This window comes from Asparagus officinalis, chromosome 10 (genome assembly GCF_001876935.1).
Source record: "Asparagus officinalis chromosome 10, Aspof.V1, whole genome shotgun sequence".
Taxonomy (NCBI): Eukaryota; Viridiplantae; Streptophyta; class Magnoliopsida; order Asparagales; family Asparagaceae; genus Asparagus; species Asparagus officinalis.
Genome location: NC_033803.1, coordinates 14,257,514 through 14,263,513, shown reverse-complemented (window position 1 = coordinate 14,263,513; position 6,000 = coordinate 14,257,514).

Below are 6,000 nucleotides of genomic sequence, written 5' to 3'. Positions count from 1 at the left end.
TGATTTTCGCGGCGCTGCCGTTGCCTTTGGCGGGCTCTCTTTCCGAAGAGGAGAGTCACTACGCCCCTCGGCAACGGAAGATTCGCGCCATGAGCAGATCTGACTATGGTTGGCAGAGAGAGATCTCACCCGATTGCCAGCTCGGCCATCAAACGCGGGCGAGATCTTTCGGTTCGGCAGCTTCAACTTCTTTCGTACCAACGAAGTCTTTCTCTTTGGAGAGATCTTTGGAGACTTTGGACCTTTTGCGATGGTGAGGTGGATCTGGACGCAGGATGACACGTACTCCCTCGAAACTTTTGTTGGTCGAATTCGTACCTCGACCTCCTCCTCGACGGGATCGGATCCGCGGCTCCGACGCGACAGCTTCGGCGAGTTTAAAAGCTGTTGCGCTCCCACTGTGGTCGCCAGATTCTGTGTCGCCGCGGCGAAAAATTGCCTAAGCTTTCTTCATTGTTGATATCATTGCTATCTCAGTTAACACTTTATGCCGTTACAAAGATTCCGGCTCTTTTTATTAAGATTCGGTTACAATGAAAAATCAAAACCGAACGCTAAGATTACAATTTTCCTTATTTGCTCGAACTAATCGCGAGCTGCCTGTTTTGCGGTCGCTCGCCTTTGGTGGGCGTTCTTTGCCTGCCGCCGGGGTTATTTGCGTGCGATCACGCGTGATCTCGATCCGGTCGGATCTACACGATTATGACGGGCAATATTCCACCAAGCGGAATATAAGCGGAGTTATTTGCTTTCACCTAAGGAAACAACCCCGCTCGAATCTCGGGATCTAAGAACAAGCTTAGATCCGCGGAGTCTTGTGCATCGTGCTAGATCTCAAATCCAATCCTCTCGAACTCCTGCCTTATTGGCGACGGTGGGTGATCGCGAGCACCGGTATCTGAAAGCCAAGTCTCAAGCCTTCCAAAGTTGCCTGGATCTTTTAGATCTGAGTCTTCAAATCCAGCACGACGGCCTTCGCCTCTTGCTCCAAAATGTTCCAACCTCTTGAAACAAACTGAGCACAAGGCCTATTTATAGGCACTCTAGCAACTTACTGCCTTGCCGCCACAGTTCTGAGCCTAGGCCACCAATGAGGTGGCTCGGCCCTTAGCCGAAACGCCACCCATGGCGTTGGCCTCGGCCTTGGGCCGAGCCCACCTCAGTGAGTGAGCTGGTGGCTCGGCTTGGCTCCGCAGCCACCCTCAGGTGGCTCGGCCTTGCGCGCAGCCACGCCTGAGTGCGTCTCGGCCTTGGGCGAGCCCCCCGTAGGCGGCCGTCGGGCTTTCGGGCGCGAGGGTCCGACCGCTAGGGTGCGTGGCTCGGCCTTCACCGAGCCACCTCAGGGTGGCTCGGCTTGGGCCGAGCCACCCTGGGGTGGTTCGGTTTCGGCCGAGTCCCCGGGTGTTTGTCCGTTTCGTCCTTTGTTTCCGGTTCTGGTTCTCTTGTGTGGTTGATTGACTTGGCAACGACTCTTTGACTTGATTCCAGATTTGGCAGTGAGTCGGGTTCCTGATATGGCAGTAAACCAACTTCTGAATTTGAGTCCGGAATTGATGTTGATTTGATCGTGATTCATCCGAGTTCGCTCTTGTTTAGATGACTCGGTGATTCACCTAAACATTGGTTTGATTCCGCGTGCGAGTGGATGCATTCCAATGCTTGGGTGCGATTTGTCGCCTCGTTAACCTGCTCCGTTGCGTATAGCTTGGCTTCAGCGTTGGCGGTCTTGTTTGGATACGTCGCCTGGTGGTCCGTTTGTTAAATCGGCGTCGAACTGTGCTAAGGGACCTATAGGCAATTTTATACGCCTACATTCACCTATTACATTTAAGGGACTAATGTATAATTTCTAAGATTTAAGGAACTAATATGCAATTATTAAAGATCCGAGGGACTAAAATAAATAAATAATTTGATGTCACAACGTGAGTCCAGATTTCATCCATGTTTCCACCTAAGAAGGACACTCAAATTTCAAGAGACATATTAAATCCTAATAGTCAATACCCATTGCCCCCTTATATTAATCAATACTAATAATACATCTAGGACAGGTGGTAAGTGGAAATTCTATGGGTTTACAGAGACTCATGATGAGCAGATTTCAAATACTAAAACCTACATATATTTACACTTTGTAACTATAGGGAAGGCTAGCATCATACAGTACCATATAAAGGTTGATTTTGATTATTCATGTGAGAAAAAGGAAAGACATATTATATGGTGTTAAATTATGAGTTTTTTCTTTTGTTAAAATAATCATATTAATTATTCTCTTCAATTCTCATCTTATCTTGAAGTTATTGTGTCCAAAGATTTTTAGGAGGTATACATTGGATGCACATGCATTGCACGTGACTAAATATCATTATCATTTCTTTTTTGTTTATTTCTTAATTATAAATCAATTGTAAAATGTAAAAGTAAAATAATTTATTGTCTATATATCTATATAGTTAATCAAAAGTATTAAAATTATCATGACCAAAATAAAAATTATATAGTCAATTTACATTAACCATAATTTGTAACAAGTAATACATGAAGGTCAAGACCATTTTATTAAAAAATATATAATATGCGCGATTTGTTCCTCATAGCAAATGTATGTTGTCATCTTATAGTTTGAGCGAATCTATAGTATAATATCTTAATTTTTATATCCTACATAGTTTAATAATTAAATAGTTTCTCCTTTAATGTGATACCTTATGAGGCTAATAAACTCTAAGAAAAGATCATTTACGAATAGCCATGGATCTAATTATGAGAATTTTTTTAAGATAATATATTTATATTCTATATGTTTTGCTCTGGATATTCAAAGTTAGCAAGCTATATATGAAATAACTAATTGATTATTTCACGCTAATATGTATCATATTCTTAGTAGAGTGACTTGTTGTTTGTTGAGATATAAAATTAATTTATAGTTAACTTTGACTATTTCATGCAATTGGTGGTATGCTTATGACTTTAAATTTTTTTGTTTTTCTGGTGAGTATCACGTTCCTCTTAAGTGACCTTGTCCATCCCATTCAATTATTCTTGCAAATTAGAGTTGCTTCAACTTCGTTGTCTTAGTTACACCTTCTTTAAGGACTCATTTCTATTTCTTATATAGTACCTGGTAGCTAGTGGTATTCTAATGACATGTAGTTATTCTTATTCATGGTTGTCAAATTAACTACTAGTGGTGAAGATCCTAGATATTTTGAAATGATATATATGAACCTTTTATAATCAAAATATCAAAAAAATCTTAAACAATACCGATTTGAGTAGTTTTACTCACAAATTATTTTTAATTAACATACCTGATAAACACCTAAAAGGCTCGCAATTGGTGAAGATCCTAAATATTTTGAAATGGCACATATTTAACATCTAATAATCAAAATATCAAAAAAAAAACATAAATGTGTGGCTAAAACTAATTTGTATCTCTTTCGCATGTGTCTACAAAGTATAATATTGGAAAGATATAATGCTTAAAATGGAATGCATTAAATTATAATTTAGTTGTAAATTTAAAAGTCCTTATGTGAGAAAATTTACTCATATGATTCTTTTTAATTAACATACCTATTGAACATTTCAAGGGCCTAAATATCAAAGCCTTCGCTATCCAAACTACCATTTTCCAACCATTAAAAAATCTCTTTTTCACTGAGTTGGTTGTGTATAATAAAATGATGCATCTTTCTTATTTGGCATAGTAAATTATCAGGCAAATGATATATCTCAGGTTTACTGCAGATAACTATGTGAACAAAGTATAATGTTTTAAAGCTAAAATATCAAAAAAAAAAAAAACTCCCCTTAACTTTAGACGATAATAAGATAACCCCACATAACTTTAAAAATATTAGAAAATCCCCATAAATTTAGGAGTTATTAGAAAACTTTTTTAACTTTGAGATTTTATCAGGTAACATCGCTAAAAGCGATGACTTTAGGTGACTTTTTTGGATAAAATCTCAAAGTTGATCGGGGCTTTTCTAATAATTCTAAAGTTAAAGGGGGTTTCTAATAATAATTATATTTAAGGGGTTTTCTTATTATTACATCCTAAAAATCTACCACGTAAAGGCAATCTATGAAACCATTTTAGTATTTAAACTTAGTAAAAAATTAATTAGAAAATAGATATATAATTGCTTTAAAAAATTATCAATTTCTAGCTAAATTATACAAGTGATACATGCTCGTGCCTACACGGATAAGACTGCTTTTTTTAATTAAAGTTACATTGATGAGTGAAGTTGAGAGAATAAAATACTTTTGGAGGCAATTTACAATTATCATGATTTGGAGATAAATTTTAAAATACCTACAATTTGTGAGTACCTATTGAAAAAAGACAATATTAAAATATGAATATAGTTCACTAAACCTATGATAAGTTTGGTGTTTGGAACTAAATCTCTAATATCCTTAGAAGTATCACTAAACCCCCAATAACTTTTGGTTGAAAACCCTCAAAACTAACATCAGTAATTTATGTGTAGTCACATGACCAATTGACATCCCAGTAAATTTTAACAGAAACCATAATAAGCTTTATGTATTTTCACTTAACCCCTCAAAGTTTTGTTTACAAATATTGGAATTTTCAAGAGGTTGATTATAATTTTTAGATTTAAAGGGGTTTGTTTCTAATTTTAGATTTTATCAAGGGGTTATTTGTATTTTTTTATTTTTTGGTAGTTTTTGTAAATTTTTAGGGTTTCTTTGTAATTATCTTTTTTTTTGTCAATGAAGTATTTTATTCATTTTCCAAATCGAATGTTTTTGTACATCAAGATTCTCAGCAATTGAGAATTCAAAAAACCAGAAACCAAGGATTAATCCTTAGTTTCACTCTAGTATTTACAAAGAAAGTAGCCACTCTCTATTTTCAACCAGATTAGAGCTATTAAGAACAATGTTAAGATATTTATCTTTATCAGTTTAACCAACTGATCTAAACCCCTGCACTTCTGTTGGAATAAACTGGTGTTTCGCTCTTCCTATATCCTATATAAAGTTATCGACAATGCCATCCTTTTAAATTTTTGTTTAGATCCTTTGCCTCTTAGTCTGGTGTTATACCAATTCATTAACACATCTTAGTCGCATGATCTCCATCTAAACTGAAGCCAAGCCATAATATAATTCTAGACATTGCATGAGAAATCACACTCAAAAAACAGGTGATTACGGCTCTTCAGTCTTGTCCCGTTGCATAAACAACATTGATTGTTTTGCACAACCCTTCTCCTAAGTTGCATGTCTTGTGTTAGAAACCTGTTTTGAACCGCCAACCAACATATAGATGAATGCTTAGGATAGCTCATCAGCTCCTATACAGTCTTGCACCAAGGCACCATGTGTGTAGCAGGAGATAAAGCATAATACATGGCAGAGATTTTGATTTTTGAATTTTTGTAACAAGCACCAATGAGCTATTTCAGATTTTCCACTCCACCACATTGAATCAAAGATTTATCTCTGATTTTAATCATTTGCTTCCAAATCCAGGAATTGACATGCCATATATCCATGTTTTTAAAGTAATTACAATAAACCCATTTGATTTATAATAACTCCTTATTAACATGAATGTATCAGATTTTCCTCAGAGCTGAAACTGCATTCCAAGCAAAAGCTAAAAAAACTCCTAGGCCTCCAAATCTTTCCCCAAGCATACTCTATCCCACAAGACTAGAGGAACTCTGAAGGCTTGGTCTGATTTTCCCCATAAAAAGTTTCTACAAAGCTCATCAGTTTTCTGGATATCACTATTAGGTAGTATATAACTTGATGTCTAATATATTTGCATCCCTAAAATCACACTTTTTATGACTTGAAATTTACCAGCATAAGAGAGATTCCTGAATTTATACCAATTCTGAAACTAACTGGTTATTTTCTTGAAGAGGGGATTGTAGTCTACATAAGATAATATCTTGCATAATAGAGGAACACCCAGGTATTTGATAGGCAAAGATCCCT